Source organism: Mirounga angustirostris, unplaced genomic scaffold (assembly GCF_029215605.1).
Source record: "Mirounga angustirostris isolate CCGP_5_RB_7025 unplaced genomic scaffold, mMirAng1.0.hap1 SCAF_5, whole genome shotgun sequence".
Classification (NCBI taxonomy): domain Eukaryota; kingdom Metazoa; phylum Chordata; class Mammalia; order Carnivora; family Phocidae; genus Mirounga; species Mirounga angustirostris.
This window is the reverse complement of record NW_026991713.1, coordinates 50,648,811-50,668,016: the sequence shown is the minus strand read 5'-3', so window position 1 is coordinate 50,668,016 and position 19,206 is coordinate 50,648,811. Positions and strand designations below refer to the sequence as shown.

Sequence of the window (19,206 nt, the reverse complement as noted above, 5' to 3'; positions counted from 1 at the left end):
ATGGAGGATTAAGAAACCTAATGAGCATGGTTTAGTGTGGAGAGTAGAGGAGGGAGCTCACTATTAAATAAAGCCCAAGAATGTACAAGGTTAGGAGATCCTAGAAGACACGATAATAAAAGGCACAACAGAATATAATTATCCTGAAGGAAAAAAAAAAACAAAAAACCAACAAAAAACCCGAGGAACAAAAAGCAGCTAGAGTCGCTTTTAAGATCTGTATAAAAAGGCCTCTACACCGGGGTAAGGAAATCAAAGAATATAATCAGTTAAAGCTTGAGGCAAAAACATAAGGGCAATGAAAAATACAGTGGACTGTTAACGGTGGTCACTAAGTTGAAGGGAAATGAGGAATTTGAATATAGTAGAACTAGAGTTTTGAAAGCTTGAACAAATGAGACAGTCTGCCTAACATAGTAAGGTTTTCTCAAGAAATGTTAATAAAGGAAACATTTTCAGCTCTTACCAATGTGGAGATTATGTTGGCAATATTTTTCAGCTGCCTCAAATCAATTTTGTCATTTTTAATTTCTTCTTTTTGAAGGGCTCGTAACAACAAAGAGCAAGGAAATAGAATATAAATCTCTAGATGAGTATTGAAATCTGTCTCTGAGCATCATTCATTAGTAGAAATAAGAAAAATGTTGTCTATTCATCTGTTCATTCATTCAACCTATGTTTATCAGGCATACTATATGCCGTACCTAGACGCTGAGGTGAAAGCTGTGAACAGGGTGGATATAATTCATTCTCTCCTAAAATCTTATAGCTAGTTGGGCCATTATACAAATTCACATGGATTTTTTTGCATATTTGGCTGAGAAGGGCTAATAAGGTTAAATTTAGATCCAGATGGTGAATTGAAGAACTCGCGACATTTAAACATGAGCTAATATATTTTGGGTTTTGACAAATTTACCTTTCTTTACATTATTTGAACCATATCACTTTGGTTTCCACTTTGACTTTTAAGAGACCAGCCTAATAATGCTACTGGTTAGTGTGTAGTTTTTCTCTAGCTTCTAATAAGGAGTGACATTTCACATTTGATTATCATTAAAAGAGATTAACTTACAGGAGAACAATGACAAATGTTAGCAAATATTGTTCTCTTCTTCACTTTTAATTTTTAATTTATTCTTTTACTGGATCCTAGTCAAGTTCGGCCTGAAAATCAGGCAGCCTTCTTTATAACAATCTTACTGAATTGTGTAGAAGCAAGTAGAGGGGACAGAGCCTTTCATCTCCTTTTATAAACTAAACACCAGGAAGCAGCAAGGCATAGCAGCGAAGTGCAGAGGTTTGGGATCAGATGGATCTAGATGAAGACTCCTTATTTCTAATAATTTTCTATTGGTTTTCTTGGATTTCATGTATACCATTATGTTACATACTTGAATTTTGTTTTTCTTTTCTTCTTATTTAGAATTAGAGCATTTAAAGCTATGAATTTCCTTCAAAAAGCTTTAGCTTTTTTTATTTTTTAATTTTTTTATTATGTTCAGTTAGCCAGCGCTTAGTACATCATAAGTTTTTGTTGTAGTGTTCAATGATTCATTAGTTGCGTATAACACCCAGTGCTTTTTAGCTTTTTTTACGTTGTATTTTAAATAGTTGCAGTTTGGGCTTTCTTTTGGACACAATGATTACTTGGGAAAATGTTTTACATTTCCATATGTTCCACTTTCTATTTTTGTTTGTAATTTTCAGTTTCATTGCTTGGTGGTCAAAGACTGTAGCCTTACTATTTTTTAGTAGTACGTCTATTATCCAATACTTATTAAAGGTGTAATTTTTGGCCTAAGATATGTTTAATTTTTGTAACTCTTCTGTGGGTGATTAAAAAACTATATTCTCTGAAATGTAAAGGGTTTGGTACATAGTTATTAGATCAGTCTGAGTCATGATTTATATCATTATTTATTTAGTTTTTATTTTATCTGACAAGGACTTTGAGAGGAGGGAATTCTACCTCTTTAGATATCACTACCCCTGTGTTGTCAGCTTCTGGTCCTCTATGTTTTCCGGCACCAGCCATCTTGCTTGGGTCATGCATTGCTCTTGTCCTCCCATAGAGGACATTATCCCAAAGCAGCGCCCAAGGAAACGAAGGCTCCTCTAAACTTACACATACCAAGGAAACTTACATTATCCCAAATTTGTACATGAAGCAAAGAAATTGTTTTACCACCTGTAAACACCGGTGCTTTCCCCTTCCTTTTTGTCCTCAACGCCATCCCATAGCTTTGTTAGGAAAGAGGCTCTGAGACATTATCTTTTAAGGTTCAGCTCAAGCATTGCCCCTTCAATTAAATCTAGCCATCCTTGACACCTCCCCAGCAGTTAATCATTCCTTTCTCTGTGCAAACACTGGATCTTTAAATGGATTTATTATAGCATTTATGATCTGCTATAATTATTTGTGTGAATCTTTTCTTTCTCTCCAAATCTGTGAGTTTTTTGAAGGCAGGAACCATGTCTTACTCACCTTTATAACCTTGGTATCTGGTATGAAATAATTAGTCAATAAACAAAAATTCCATGAGGTTGGGAATCTTTGTCTGTTCTGTTCTTCCAATTGTGATAGAAACACTTAACTAACTACCAAAGATTTACTTTGCCCTTTCATAATGTAGAGTTGTTGCTGGAGTGGCTACTCAGCCAGAGATGACAATTTCCCATCTCTCTCCACGTGTGTGGGGACAGATGACTAATTCTCCCCGTGGAGTATGTGCCATTTCTGGGTTTCCAATATACTCCACCTCTCTCTTCTGAAATTATGTCAGAGGTACATGTTGAATGTGATGGCATCACAGTATGGAAGGAGTCTGGCTCCCTGAGTCCTACTTGGTAGAGATCCACTCAGGAGAGCCCTTCAGTCCAGAGCATCTTCACTGGCCTTTATGTAGAGGGAAATAAACTTTTATTGTAATAAGCCACTGAGATTTTGCCATGGTTTATTATGGTGGCTAGAGTCACATACCCTGATTAGCCTGGTGCCTAGAATACCTCCTGGCAAATAGTTGGTACTTATGGATTATTGGTGGATAAATGATAAGATTTATGGTTAGGGATTATAATATCTAACCCAAAGATGATCCTTTAAATGAAGGATCATAGAAATATTATATACTGTGTTCTGTATAATCACTGAGCCTACCAGTTATCAACTGGCAAAATAACACCTCGTAACAGGGCGCCTTAAAAAGCAGTGACTTGGGCGCCTGGGTGGCTCAGGTGGTTAAGTGTCTGCTTTCGGCTCAGGTCATGATCCCGGGGTCCTGGGATCGAGTCCCGCATCGGGCTCCCTGCTCAGTGCAGAGCCTGCTTCTCCTTCTCCCTCTGCCATTCCCTCTGCTTGTGCTCTTCTATCTCTCTGTCAAATAAATAAATAAAATCTTAAAAAAAAAAAAAATAAAAGCAGTGACTTAAAACAATAATAATGTATTTGTGCTCACATGTCTATGGATTGGTTGGGAGTTGGCTGGCCTAGGTTGGTCACAGGTTCGTTCCAAATTGTCTCCACAGTCTTGTCACTGATGATAACAGAGAATAGAGCAAACCTCACTGTGCAAGCACGTTTCAAGCCTATGTTTGCATCAGGTCTGCTAGCATCCCATTGGCCAAGCAAGTCACATGCCCAAGCTGAAAGCTAAGGAAGGAGAAAGAACTCTGTCCTTCCTACTCACTGATCATCCAGGTGTAAGTATTCTCTCTTCCCTCTAGTGGGAAGAACTGCTGAGTCACATGGTAAAGGGTGTAGAGATAGGAAGGGGAGAAGAATAGAGTCAGTAATGAAATTTACTACATTAGAACATTATGTACTTATCCCAATTATTTGGTAGAAGTATTTATAGAGTTAGAAATATTATATATTTGGGCGCCTGGGTGGCTCAGTCATTAAGTGCCTGCCTTCAGCTCAGGTCATGATCCCGGGGTCCTGGGATCGAGCCCCGCATCGGGCTCCCTGCTCGGTGGGGAGCCTGCTTCTCCCTCTGCCACTCCGCCTGCTTGTGCTCCCTCTCTCGCTGTGTCTCTCTCTGTCAAATAAATAAATATAATCTTTTTAAAAAAGAAGGAATACTATATATCTAAAGTGGATCCAGTTCCTTCTTTATAATCACATTATTTAGTAACCTAACTTTGGATATAATATTAATGGATATATTAAGATGAAAATATTTGTCTAATGCTTTACCAATTAAATAGTACTTTAATAAATCTTACCAAGTTTGAGAGCCACAAATCTCAGCAAGATACACAGGAATATTTTTTACCAGGGAAGGAGCTGAGATACAGAAAGGTTAAGTGACTTATTTAAGGCCACATAACCAGTGAATGGCCAATCGGGGATTGGACTTCAGATCTCCAACTTACAGGGACTGTGTCCCTTTTATTAGATCATGAGATAGTTCTTTTAATGAGTGACTTTTGTTTTGTTTTAATTTTTCTATTATTAACTTTTAATTTTTCTGTAATTCCTATATTTAGCAACTATTATACAATATAAATTATAAAATTTATTTTTTCTCAAATTAAAAATAATAATATGATTATAAACATGTCTTGAAAATATAAAGTATAGTACAGATTTATATACGACTTCAATGTGGCTTTTAGTAGGCCATTGATATGTTGCTGGCAGTTTCCCAAGAGGCCTCAAAAGATAGCATTAATTGCCTCAGTGAATTTTCTGTGTTCTAGTATCTGATCTTAAACTTCCAACCTCAGGAACTTAGATGTTTTAGTATCTTTCAGGGATGGACTCAAATTGATAAGCCCACAAGACTAATGGATTAAGCTAGAATGCCAGTGTATTTGTTTATGATGAGAAATACAATTTTCACATGGCTCAGAATACACTTACATCTGTGTGATCAGTGTCTTCTTTCTTTTAAATGGTCAAGCTGTGTGACTCAAAATCACAATAAGAACTCTATCAATTAGCCAAAATAAATCATTCAAATGGGGACTGAAATTCCCTTACTATAGCATATTAGCACCCTAAAGGCAGACCTACATGGGGAGTCAGATCATCACCAGAAAGTTGCTCTGTTAAGTACAAAATAAGAAAAAAGGGAAATAGACAAATTGAATATTTAGCTTTATGAATTTAAGTTAACACGAATTATCTATCTCAAAATAGGGATGGTCCTGGTCAGTGAGACTTTATATAACTTAACATACATTGGCTTTACCTTCATCCATTCATCCACCCAGCCATCCTTAGGAAAGACAGCTTTGCCATTGGGCTTGGAAAACATACGACAAGTCCATTTACCTAAGACTCTGTTTCTAAGTTCTCGGAGCAGGAGACCATGTGCAGAAACTTGAGAACTTAAAATTTACAGTTTAATTATTTCTTAGCTATTGAAGCACATATTAAAATTTTAATGGTTTAACATTCCACTTCAGCATACTAAAATTAAGATATAGAAGAAGCTCAATATATAGATCTAGATATAGAACATTTCCATTACTTAGAATGTTCCCTCATATTTTCCTTCAGTCAATCCCCACTTCTCAGAGGCAACTGTTATTCTGACTTTAATCACCATTGATTAGATTAGTCTGTTCTTGAATTTCATTTAAAATAAAATCAGACCGTATGTATTCTCTTCTGTGTGGTATCTTTTACTCTATATAATGTTTATGAGATTTAATCATGTTATTTTTAAGTACCAGGAGTTATTGCTGGGTAGTAGTAAGTTGGGATGCATATTTTGGTCCAAATCAGGTTACCATTCATGCAGTTGGGCTTACTGAGCTGTCTCTGTTTCTGAAATTCCCAGGCCCAGATTACTGTTGTTAATGCACTGAGCCAGTATGTAGACATTTTAATTTTGACTCCACATGATCAGTCGGTGAAATTGCATGTACATGTAGAACACTTACTCTATTTTAGACATGGTGGAGGATATATGAGTATGACACAGTTCCTCTCCCATGGATCTGGTAAGATAATCATAGAGCTGAGATACATGCACACACACACACATACACCTGACGATATCTGTATGTGCAGCTTCTAGTAATGGAGTCCTACTGGGATTTAGAAGGAGAATTATTTTAGGCTGCAGTGATTGATTAGGGAGGTTCCTTGTTGGAGGTAGGATTTAGATCTTCAAAGGTTGAAAGGAGATCCTTTAAAATAAAGAGCCAGTTAAAGTCAGGCACCGAAGCAAAGGTAAAAAAGTATTTCAGGAACAGTAAGTAAACCAAGTTGCCAGAACTGAACGACCTTTGTTGGGAAGTAATGGTATAGTTGGGAAAGCACAGTTTAAAGAATTTGGACCTTGGGCGCCTGGGTGGCTCAGTCGTTAAGCGTCTGCCTTCGGCTCAGGTCATGATCCCAGGGTCCTGGGATCAAGCCCTGCATCAGGCTCCCTGCTCAGTGGGAAGCCTGCTTCTCCCTCTCCCACTCCCCCTGCTTGTGTTCCCTCTCTCGCTGTGTCTCTCTCTGTCAAATAAATAAATAAAAATCTTTAAAAAAAAAAGAATTTGGACCTAACTGTAGATAATAGGATTGGTAATAATTGCTAACGTTGATTTTATGCCTACTATGTGACAGGCACTGTACCAAGTGCTTTATATTTACTAACTCATTAGTAAATGACATATAACAACATATCAATGGTCTTACTAATTCATTTAATTTGTATGAATCATACATCATTATTCCCATTTTATAAATGAGTAGACTAAGGCACAGAGAGGTTGGCTATTTTGCCCAAAGTTACATAGCTAGTAAGTGACAGAACTGGGATTTGATCCTAAGTAGCCTAATTCCAGAGCCCATGGTCTTAACCATGCAATAAAACCCCTAGAATATGAGTTTATATGATCAAAAAATATTTATGAATTTTTAGTCACATGACAATTTTTATTCATGTACATGACATACTTGTCCAGACAGTTACACATGGTTGGAGAGATTTTCTCCCCCGATAAGTAGATTCAGTAGTCTGTTGAGAAATGAGTTTTGGAGGTGATGTAGAGTTTTGATTTCTAAATGCAGATTATCCCCACAGCGTTAAATCACCTGCTGAAAAAGATATTCATGTGGGATTTGTTGTAAAGAAATGATTGATGAAGAATTAACAGTCTCTAGGGAATTTTTACTCATTTTGTTTTGGACAGCACCTTATTTTTAATACAGTTGAAAATTAATATAATTCAATTAATACAGTTCTCTGTAGTTTCTATAGGAAGTGAAAGTGCTTACCTTATATTGGTAGATATCCATCAAGTGGAATGAACTGGTGGTGATCGTTACCTTCTTGGGGGACAGTACATGGATTATTTGTCCATTCATGTTAATTGACATACCTTGCTCCTTCCTGGGCAGAAATAAGATACATTTAACTACAAAAGGTAGAAAATTTTGTTTTAAACACATGACATGGTTGCAGGCTTAAGATTTTTAACATTCTGTTTCAGTATGAAAATACTTTATTTAGGGAACAAGTACAAATGCAGTAAGCAAACTATCAATTATTTGCTTATTAAATCAAAATGTTCTATTAAAAATAGTTTAAAATGCCAATGACATTTTAGTTCATTTATGTCTCAGTAATTTTTTGGTTCTATCTTTTGTATTATAGAACTATGCTATAGGAAAGAACATTTTATAAGAGGTTTTTTTGATTTTTCATCAATTCCCTGAATAGGAATCAAAGATGAAGAAAATTAAAATTTTGCCTGACGACCACAGGTCTTTTAATACTTTTCAATATATATGTTTTGGAGATTCAAGTACTGTTTCTTAATTAATTTCTTAGTTAACTTAATTAAGAAACAGATGCCTTACATGATATTCAAGTTGTGAAATTAGTAATCTTCTAGTTGTACTTTTTTTGTTTTTGTTGAAATTAAAGACATATTTAATTGATACATATCAAAGACATATTTAGTCAACATTATATTTTCACATAATAGCATGTGGTAATGTTCATTGAATAAGTGAGGAGTGAATGAAAAGTGGAATGATGTTGAGTTTTAAGAAGAAATGTATTTTGCCATTTCCAAAATAATATAGAATATTTACCAAATTGTTTTTTTTCTTCAAAAAGCGTGTCTATAAATTACCTTACATCCAAATCATTTACATTGTGGATTGAAGGCCATTATGTAGAAGGCGAGAGATGTAAAGGACAAGAAAATTCGATAACAATGTTCATATATAAAAAATAAAAACTTTCCCCCCAAAGTCTAGATTTAAAATCATGTTAAATTCATTTATGATAAAATACAATTTTTTTCCAAAAGTTTTTTGTGTAGAACTAGTATGCTTTTTTGGTAACCTAATAATTTTATAAACTGGCAAATGTAGTCGTATCAGACAGATGCAAACAAAACATTATGATGTTTTGTTAAAATCATATAAAATTTTATGAATGAATAGTGAAATTTTAATGTCAAAGTGAATACAATTTCATTAGTTTGGAAGTTTACTGTAACCATGTTCAATTCCACAAATGTTTGTTGATTGTGCACTAAAAAAGTTTTGCCTTGAGTAAGCTACTTGTAAACTGTTTTAGAATGACTTAGTATCAAACAGAAATAACTCTCAGCATAGAAATAAACTATTGTTAGGGTATTCACCTATGATCGGGGATTAGAATGAAAGACAGTTGCCTCTCTGCTGCTTTATTTTGTAAGTTCACAAGGCCAGGGGAAGCTTTTGATTATTTTGTGCTTATGTGCTTACACATACCTGGGGGAAAATAATCACAGAGCTCAGTGTCCGTTTAATTATGCAGTTGATTTAATTGTTGATTCAACAGCTAGTTAAGGTTCACAGTATTTTAGTATTTGTGAACTTCTTGGTAGTATGGGTGACAATAAAGTAATGATAAATTAATATTTTTTTCCTAAAATAGAACATTATACAAATGAACAAAGATGCATTGTTATTAGGATTGTTTTAAATGTGAAGAGATGCAGCTCAATTTTAACCAACTTTATTGTTTAATAAACATGACTCTTTAGATTTGAGGGAAATGTTTAAAGGCAATTATATTCTTATGTATGGTGAATTCTAATCTCTATTTTGTGACCAGTTTTTAAGAAAAGATCTTTTATGGTTTTTCAAAATTCTCTAATTTGTTTTGTAGAAATCTGAAGTGTATCATGTTTTAGCAATTATTTTTTAAACTGCGTTTTAGAAATTCCCCAGTTTAAAAAATAATTAGGTTAATTTTCATTTCTATCTTGTAACCAGTCCATAAGAAAGTAATCTTTTATATTCATTCAAAATAATTCAAATGTGTCCATTAGAAATCTAAAAGACACCATGTCTTTTATAAGATGATTGATAGGAACTTACTTCTCTACTTTCTTCTTCTTACTGCTAGATTTAATAATCTTTCTCTTTTGGCATGATTTTTCAAAAAGGCTTTTTCCCAATTCATATGAATTTTGATAGATATGATATATCACCACACAAGTCAGGGTCTATGTAATAGAAAGACAAACGTTTCTCTATTATCTGCATTTCTCACTGAGAGTCAATAGGTTGATTTTACATAGGACGATCAGAAACAGGAAAGCTATGATTTAGAAAATGTTTTAATCTGTTTCAAATAACTTAGCAGGGCAATCTGGTAAAAATGACATGATTAATGACTGAAGAAGATTAAAATATTTTCACATTCTGTTTTTAATGACCGCTATCTTAAGTTTCTACTCTAAAATTTATAACTAGTAAAATATTACAGGAAAAATATATCATTTATAAGCTACTTGAAGTTGTGTTTTGCCTTATCAAATTGTGCCTGCTTTTTAACCAAAACAGCATAAATTAAAAACAAATTTTAACTGAAATATAGCCTGTGTGCTATTCTTAAATACATTCATTGAAGTGTTAATATTTATTAGGTTCAGCATAAAGGAGCTAAGATTATTGTTTTCAATTAGACAGGGTAGCAGTTCAGTCAGTATGTAATTTTTAAAATTTATCTTTACAACTAGGCAGATCTTCCTCATTTGGAAATAGGTCATTTTGGTAAATTTAACTAAAAATGTTTTCAATGTATATAAGTGGTGACAAGTAAAACTATTAATGTTGGAGTTTTGCCCGCTGAATCTAGTTGTTCTGCCTTTTTTTATCCAGAGATAATGATGTATATTCAGTCTCTGTCATATTTACCTAGAGGAAGTCTTTTTAATCCCTCATTTTTCTCCTTCACTGAGGTTATGTGTAAATACTACATGAAATGGCGAATGGAAGAAAGTCTGTTTTGTCTAAAGATACCATTCATCTTAAACAAACACAATCTGTCTTTGAAAGCATAGTGATATGAGTTTTGTTTGGTGGGAGACGTAGCAGGATGGATAAGACCAAAGCAAAAATACGTTGCAAATGATATCAAGTGGTATTAAGCCCTTTTAAAAATTGGATAAATTTTTCTGATTGGTGTCTGTCTACTTAAGGGACTCACAGGCCCCCTCCACACACACACAGTTTCATTGCTTCTTAATTTCCACCATCACTGGCATACCATTTTTATGAAGACTTGCATTGATTTCTGACAGAAACCTGAAGCTAATTCTTAGTCAGATATCTTAGAGCACAATTTTCTAGAAAGCCATGTATATGAATTTACAATTCCACATAGGAAAAGGAATATGTTGCCTTATTTTAATTATTTCCAATTTTGAAACACCATAAAATGGAATAAAATAACTTTAACCTTTTATACTATGAACTTTTTAGAGACAGCCCTGTTTATCCTCTACTGTATTTATCCCCAGCACTAAGCACAACTAGGTCACAAGTGATGACTGAATAAATGTTTACTAAGTTTATGCCAAAAGAATTCATCTTTTACTGCGTACATTTGCTTACTTACAGTTATTATGAAAACTAACAACTTTAGTATTGTTCCTGCCATCTTGTTTTCTCTGAATTATGCTTGTCCTTGCTCTCCTTTTCTTTCATTTTTTTCTTTTGGTGGATTGATTAAATTTTTACCATTAAAAAAATAAAAGCTTCTAGTTACAATTAATATACTATTTCTATTATCTCTACAATTTAATTTTAAGGAACATGTTTGACCTTGTATTTTTCTGTTCATGTTGGGAATTAATTAAAATGTATAACTTCTTTCTGCTTCTCCCAATATAAGAACTTTAGCACTTTTCTTTTTTTTAAAGATTTTATTTATTTATTTGACAGAGAGACACAGTGAGAGAGGGAACACAAGCAGGGGGAGTGGGAGAGGGAGAAGCAGGCTTCCCGCTGAGCAGGGAGCCCGATGCAGGGCTCCATCCCAGGACCCCGGGATTATGACCTGAGCCGAAGGCAGATGCTTAATGACTGAGCCACCCAGGCGCCCCAAGAACTTTAGCACTTTTAATTTGTGTCTGATTCCCTATGCCCATAGGCTGACTCCAATCTGGAATTTGGGGTTTTCTCATTATGCCTCTACTTTCTTAAAAATCATTTCTCAAGAATCTATTTTATTAAAGCTACATCATGAACTATTATCAAAATTATTTAATTTTACATATTTATTTACTCATCAATGTTTCTTGCATCCTGACCTTTCTTAGATCTATTTTTCATTTTGCTGAGGTACTTCTTTAGGTATTCTTTCAATAATGGCTCTAGACAGCAAACTATTAGAGTTACTTTATATATATTTATTCACACTTCTAATATCAAAAAGGGCTCAAGGCAGAAGACACACCATTGCACATTTATTTTTCAGGCATGGGAATTGGCAAATAGAACTTACATGGTTCTAAGATCTTTGGGTGTGCTTCCATGAAGGGTGGACTTTTTGTTTCTTTTTTAAATGCTAAACTTTTTTACAAGTATGATTTTAGTTTATAGTTCATTTTCTAAGAATTTCCTCTTGGAGGGAAAAAATGAATTTTTAGGTATCATTCAGTTAAAAATATGCACTTCAACAAATACTTAATAAACATCCTTCCTATGCAACAGATATCCAGTATTGAGGAGGAGCTTGGTAAATACAATACTTGGTTAAATGTACTAAAATATGGGTGTTTTTTAAATGTTATAGCTTAAATTGTTCATGTAATGTCTTACAATTCTTGAGTTCTGCTTTAAGAGTATTTTAAAATTCAATATATGAAAGGTAAATTTTAAAAATATTACTATCTTTGATCAAGTCAGAGTATAAGTGTCACCACCTTTTAAATGTCATTATTCATGTTCAGATACTTAGCTAAATTAACATGTTAGATCAATCCAAGGTATGAGAGGGTTTCACTTTGTTTTTCTAGTTCACAAAGATTAACGTGGCAAAGATCTTTCATATCAGTTTTGTTATAAGTACAAGAATAGAGTTGTCTGTTACGCAGATATATGTACCTTTAATATAGACTGTATTTTCTGATATTTCTCAGTCTTATCTCATTATTCCACCTTTTGGGTTTATTTATGTAAGGCTATTGTAGAGCTAATGGATGGCAGGATTACAGTACAACAGCAGTATCTCATTTTAAAAGCATTCAGCGTTCATTAGTTAGATGAAACAAAGAATATAGTTTGAAAATGAAAGGCAGTGAACAAAGAGAAATAAAGGAAAAATCTGGGAATGTGAATAAATATAAATAAAATAAATTAAAATAAAGAGTAAAGAGTCTGCACATTTTTAAGACCTTTAAAGAGTTTTATTGTGAAATAACCTTCCAGAAAAATTGTGCCAATTTATACTCTCTTCAGCTGTATATAGTATTTTTTTCCTCTGGACACAGTGAGCTACTCTGAGTATTACTATTCTCTTATTTTCTTTATCAATCTGATGGGTGAAAAGTAGTTTCTCATAGTTTTAATGTGCATTTTTAATGACTAGAGATATTGAACATTTTTCTTCTGTGTTACTGAGTATAATTCTTTTGTTAATTGCTTATTTATTTATTTACTTATTATTATTATTTTTAAAGATTTTATTTTTAAGTAATCTCTACACCCAATGTGGGGCTCAAACTCACAACCCCAAGATCAAGAGTTGCGTGCTCTTCCAACTGAGCCAGCCAGGCGCCCCTATTATTATGATTTTTTAAGGCTACGAGTAAGAACAGAGCTTACTTTAGACAGACTGTCATTTGGATTCTGGCTTTATCTCTTAAGCACTGTGTGTTTTGGGCAGCTATGTAATCTCTCTGAGCATGGGTGGTTCAGTGGTAGAATTCTCACCTGCCATGTAATCTCTCTGAGCCTTCATTTTTAAAATAAGAACATTTATAATACCTACCTCAGTATGAGGTAGGATCAAATGTGAGGATTAAGTAAAATAATATGTAATTAAGGCACTTAGCAAAGTGCTTGGTACACATCAGTGATGATGCTGCTGATAAAAAATAATAATGTGTTAAATATTTTTCCCAACTGATTGCTTGATGTTTAAATTTTTTTTCTCACAGAAATTTAAAAAATTTTATTAGGATCGTATGGCAGTCTTTTTATGATATTTACTTTGGGATTATGTTGGGAAAATTTTTCTTCACACCCAATATTATAAAAATATGATGGAAATATTTTTGAATGTGACTGAGTTGTAAACAGAATTATTAATTTTACTGACTCAGACTAAGGAAGTACACCGATAATATGATTTTTTATATCTTTGGGAAAATAATAACATTTACTCTTGTCAGATTAATTCAGAAAACATAATTTGACAAGTTAATGGGTTATTATTTTCAAAAAAATTCCTTAAGTCATCGACTACATTCTCCTGGATTATTTGTATATTTAGGAAGGGCCTCTGCTATTTTATGCAGTGTCTTTGTGTCCATTAGAAAATGGTGCTGTCCTTGAGATGATGAATTAGCAAACCTTCCCCCCCCCCCCCCACAGACACCTGCCCCCAGCCTTCCACACTGCAGCTGAATGACTTTTCTGGGTCAAAGGAAACACAAAGGCCTAGAAATGAGGGAAGCATGAGCTACAGTTTAGCTTCCACTTGCCTATTTCACCAGGTTCCTTTTGTATTGCTCACATTGCACCATGTTATGATGTGGCCCCATGTTTCCGTGTTATCACAAAATGGCTTTTGAAAAAGATTAATTTTGAGAAATTAATGATTAACGTATCTAAATCCACCTGCATAATTCAGCTGAATTGAGCAATCTTTTATACAGGTACTTTTTATAAAAGAAAAGAAAAGCATTTTTGTTTGAATATTGTGAACAGAAAAATCAGAGAGCCCTGGCACCAATCATACAGCCTTCTATTCATCTACCGTGGGTATTAATTCATGTGTTCTTAAGGGTTGATTTTTTCCTCCTAGTAAATAGTGATGTTAATGACCCGTCTGAGACCATGTCTATTTGAATGTTTTTCTGGTTATGGGAAAATTGATAGGTATTATGTTGTTTTCAGCAAAATGTGCTTTGCAGAAATCTCACCCTCTAACTGTGCTTAGCCACCCTATGATGCTCCTCTTTCTTACCCCTATATTCCTCTATAACTTATTATTCATGATTCTTTCTTACCATTTCTAGCCATTTTTACTGTGCTCCTTCTCATCCCATTGTAAATACGTTCTTTTTTATCCTCCAATCTCTTCATAAAATATTTCCTTCATTTCCTGGCTTTGAGATTTGTCTCTGTCCCAAGATCTGTCCTGCAACGGCACTTTTTCCTCATATCTAGAGACAGTGTCAGTGATAACTCTTCATTTCCTTTTCCCAAGTCTTAGCTTTCCTTGCTCAGGTAAGACCTGCTCTTTTGAGGTTTGCTGTCTTATTCAGCCACTTTCATCACTGCTGTGATCTGTTAGTTCCTGGTAATGCCCTTCATTTATTGATGATTTTAGTCTTCCACTCTAATTCTTGCCATTCTCATGGGTGATTTTAGAGACTGTGTGGACAGTCCAGCCCACAACCGGTTTCTCCAACCTCCATCCATGTCCTAGCCCCTTCCTTTTCTTCCCAGTCTAGTATGCCTCTCATTGTTCTACCTTTCCCCCATCCATCCTGGACTCTATGGTAATCATTTTGTCATTTTAGCCAGTACCCTCTGGATTCTGGATCTGTTTTCCTTATGTTGAATTCCCTGGAAAATCCCCAATCATCTGTTTTTAGTTGTAGCTTTTTCACCTGGGTGGCATGGCCCCCCTAAAGAAAGAATATAATTATGGGATAGTTGCCCCTAGAGATTTATGCTCTTTAATTTCAGATCACCTCTTGCCACTATTCTGCAGTCCTTCTAAGTCTTTAGCACTTTTCTCAAACCCCTTTCTACCACTCTTTTCTGTCTCAGCAACAATCTTGCCTCTTATTTCATAGAGAAATCTGAGGCTATGAAGCTTGAGTTTTTCCATCTTTTCCCTCCTATAACTACAAGCATCTTTACCCACACTTACCTTCTTTCCTACATGATTGAAGGAAGATAGGCTCGCTCTTCTAGTAATCCCATCAATTCTGCTCCTATAGAATGTTATTCCATTACTTATTTACTCTAATTTCTGAATTCTGAAGGTCTTTGATACTGTTTATTTCTTCCCCTCAACCTGGAGATGAGCTCAAATCATCCCATTAAAAAAAAATCAGGGCGCCTGGGTGGCTCAGTTGGTTAAGCGACTGCCTTCGGCTCAGGTCATGATCCTGGAGTCGCGGGATTGAGTCCCGCATCGGGCTCCCTGCTTGGCAGAGAGTCTGCTTCTCCCTCTGACCCTCCTCCCTCTCATGCTCTCTGTCTCTCAAATAAATAAATAAAATCTTTAAAAAAAATCAAATAAAACATAACTCCTTCAACACTGTTCTCCTCTTTACATTGGAATCTTTACTCTTTCACCAGTTGGATCTTCCCACTGGAATCAAGGTTCTCAGTACACTACTGTTTCTACTTTTTTCTGTTCAGAGGAACACCCTAATAAAGAAGGATGAGGAGAATAGAAGAATTATTAAAGGCCAGTAAGCATTTGCAAAAGTTCAACTTCATTATTAATCATATCAATACAAGTTATATGAACTACAAAAATGTTTACTAAAAAATAGAGCTTTAAGAGTATGGGGGAGATGTTTACTCTCAAATATTACCAGTGGGAATATAAATTGATGCAGTCATCCTGAAATCATCCTGAAAAATAATTTGATAATTGCTTAATCCAATAATTCCACTTTAGGGAATGTTATAAAAAAATATTCAGAGATTAATGTGAAAGAATACTCATGAAGCATTATTTGTAGTAGCAAAAGAGAGAGAGAGCGAGAAAGAGAGAGAAAGATACAGCCTAAAAGTCCAATAACGGAGGCAGGTTACCACACTGCCTTTACATAGAGAAAGTCCAAAAGTAGATGCACCAAAATGGTAATGGTAGTTGCTTCAGAGTGGTAAGATTACAGGTGATTTTATTATCTTTCTTATATATTCCTGTAAAATCCTACTTTAATTTATAAGAACATCTATTGAATTTGTAACCAGAGAAAACAAAAGGTTAAAAAAAAGTAATTACACGTATTAACCCCTCACACCCTGCTCCATCTCTGCCTCTGGCCAAAGATTTTTGTAAGAAGGTGTTAATACATCTGTAAGCTTTCAGTGTGTCCCAGTTTTCCTTAGTTTGCTTTCATGAAATGTTGGAGTACATTATGGAAAGGAGGGGGAACATGATTTTCCCATCAAGTGAACAATGGATAGGAACATGTTGACCAGTACAGAATGTTGGGGAAGGGAGAAGAGGAACTCATCAATAGAAGATGTGTGATTAAAGGAGAAGAAAGAGAACCAACTGGAAACAGAGGAACCAAGTCATCTTAAGCTAACAGGTGGTAGGTGCTCATCAATGTCGTTGGTTGTCCCATAATAATTTCAGTGAATATTAAGACTGACAACCAAAACATCATTTAGTTGAAAATAAGAATGGGTTGACTTCTCCAGAAAATGAGTAAAAGTGATTAGTGACAGTAGTATATTCCTCTTCAGTGGCTAGGAGCAGCTGTTGCTTAAATAGAAATGTCCAGGATATATGCTTATAGCTGGAGACTTTTAATTGGTGACATTACATATACAGACTAAAATTAATTGTGTGTGTCCCCTGGCTCTGTCCTTCATTCATATTCATACAAGTGATACTGTCGTATCAGACACTGAACAGAACATAATATGCAGATCATTCTCAAAGAGATGAATAGGTTGTTAAAAGTTCATTTGCAGTTTGGTTGTTTTGAATGGAGAATGCATTACCAAACATGTTTAGCCTCCAATGTACTTGAGGATGCATAACAGTTTCAGTGAAAAATTTATCCAGAATTTCAGGTTGGGATGCCAAGAGTAAAATTCCTATCCCCCTATTTTATGGTAAGTTTAAAAAAAAAAAAAAAGAGTCCCTTAGCTCTAAGCTCCTATAGGAGTTTTGAGCAGTTTTTATAGGTGATTAGCTGTAAGGTTTGCCCAAGCTAATCAGCCACACAGAGGAATGAAAAGGAATGTTTTTGAGGTTGTGGACATTGAGGAGTAAGAACCTGGGTGCTGGAAGAAGTCTCAGTGTGATTTTGGATGTTATACAGGATCATAAAAAGTTGGATTAGAGAGAAAATTTGAGCCAGGTGCTAAAAGAAAATAGGAGAGTATTCCAGGAATCTACATATGGGGGGGAGAAGAGGATAATTGGACTTCAAAAGTGGAGTTTCTTAAGCGACGAAGCTCTAAAGAGCTTGCCTGATTTTCTACCCATGGTAGTCTAGTGACCCACACCTGGGGTTATTTACACTCATTGTAAGCCCAACCCTAGCTCTGGTTATCAGGTATAATTCCATTTAGAGCAGTTTTTCCTCAATCTTAGCCACACATATGAGTTTCCTGAGGAACTTTTTTAAAAAATATAGGTGCCAGGTCCATGCTAGACCAATTAACTTGCAGTTGGGGCCCAGGCACTGGTATTGTAAAATCTTTCTAGGTGATTCTAATGTGGATCTAGAGTGGAGAGCTGCTGGGTAGAGTCAGAAGTAAATTACATGGGATAGAAACAGTGGGTGTCTATTTTTTTAAATTATTTTTTATTCAAGTATAGTTAACATAAAGTATTGTATTAGTCTCAGGTACACAATATAGTGATTCAATAATTCTGTACATTTCTCAGTGCTCATCAAGATAACTGTACTCTTAATCCCCTTCATCTTTTTCACCCATGCCTTCTCCCACCTCCCCTTGGCAACCACCTGTTTGTTTTCTATATTTAAGAGACTGTTTTTGTTTGTCTTTTTTGCTTTTGTTTCTTAAATTCCACATATGAATGAAATCATGGCATTTATCTTTCTCTGACTGACTTATTTCACTTAACATTATGCTCTCTAGGTCGATCCATGTTGTTGCAAATGGCAAGATTTCATTCTTTTTTATGGCTGAGTAGTCTTCCATTATATATATATATATATATATATGCTGTATCTTCTCCATCTGTTGATGGACATTTGGGTTGCTTCCATAATTTGGCTATTGTAAATAATGCTGCAGTAAACCTAGGGGTTTACTTTTGAAGTAAATAGCTTCAAAAAGCATATAGCTTTTCAAACTAGTGTTTTCATTTTCTTTGGGTAAATACTCAGTAGTAGAATTACTGGATCATTTGGTAATTCTATTTTCAATTTTTTGAGGAATGTCCATACTGTTTTCTAGAGTGGCTGCACCAGTTTGCGTTCCCACCAACAGGGCACAAGGGTTCCTTTTTCCCCCACATCCTCACCAACACTTGTTATTCCTTGTGTTTTAGATTTTAGCCCTTCTGACAGGTGTAAAGTGATAGCTCATTGTGGTTTTAATTTGCACTTCACTGATGATTAGTGATGTTGAGTATCTTTTCTTGTGTCTGTTAACGATCTGTATGTCTTCTTTGGGAAAATGTCTATTCAGGTCCACTGCCCAATTTTAATTGGATTATTTGGTTTTTTGCTTTTGTGTTGAATTGTGTAAATTCTTTATATATATTTTGGATATTAGCTCCTTATCAGATCTATCATTTGCAAACATCTCCTATTCAGTAAATTGCCTTTTTGTTTTGTGATGGTTTCCTTTGCTGTGCAGAAACTTTTTATTTTGGTGTAGTTCCAATAGTTTAATTTTGCTTTTGTTTCCTTTGTCAGAGGAGACATATCTAGAAAACTGTCTCTATGGCCGATGTCAAAGAAAATACTGCCTATGTTTTCTTCTAGGCATTTTATGGTTTCCTGTCTCATATTTAGTTCTTTCATCCATTTTGAGTTTATTTTTGTATATGGTGTATAAAA

The 19,206-nt window shown here is 34.8% G+C and overlaps 1 protein-coding gene across 4 annotated transcripts in view; it reads left to right on the top strand.

The window, feature by feature from the left end:
* Window positions 1-19,206, top strand: part of MSRB3 (methionine sulfoxide reductase B3) — a 166,648-nt gene that overhangs the window by 86,627 nt on the left and 60,815 nt on the right. The window lies entirely within an intron of this gene.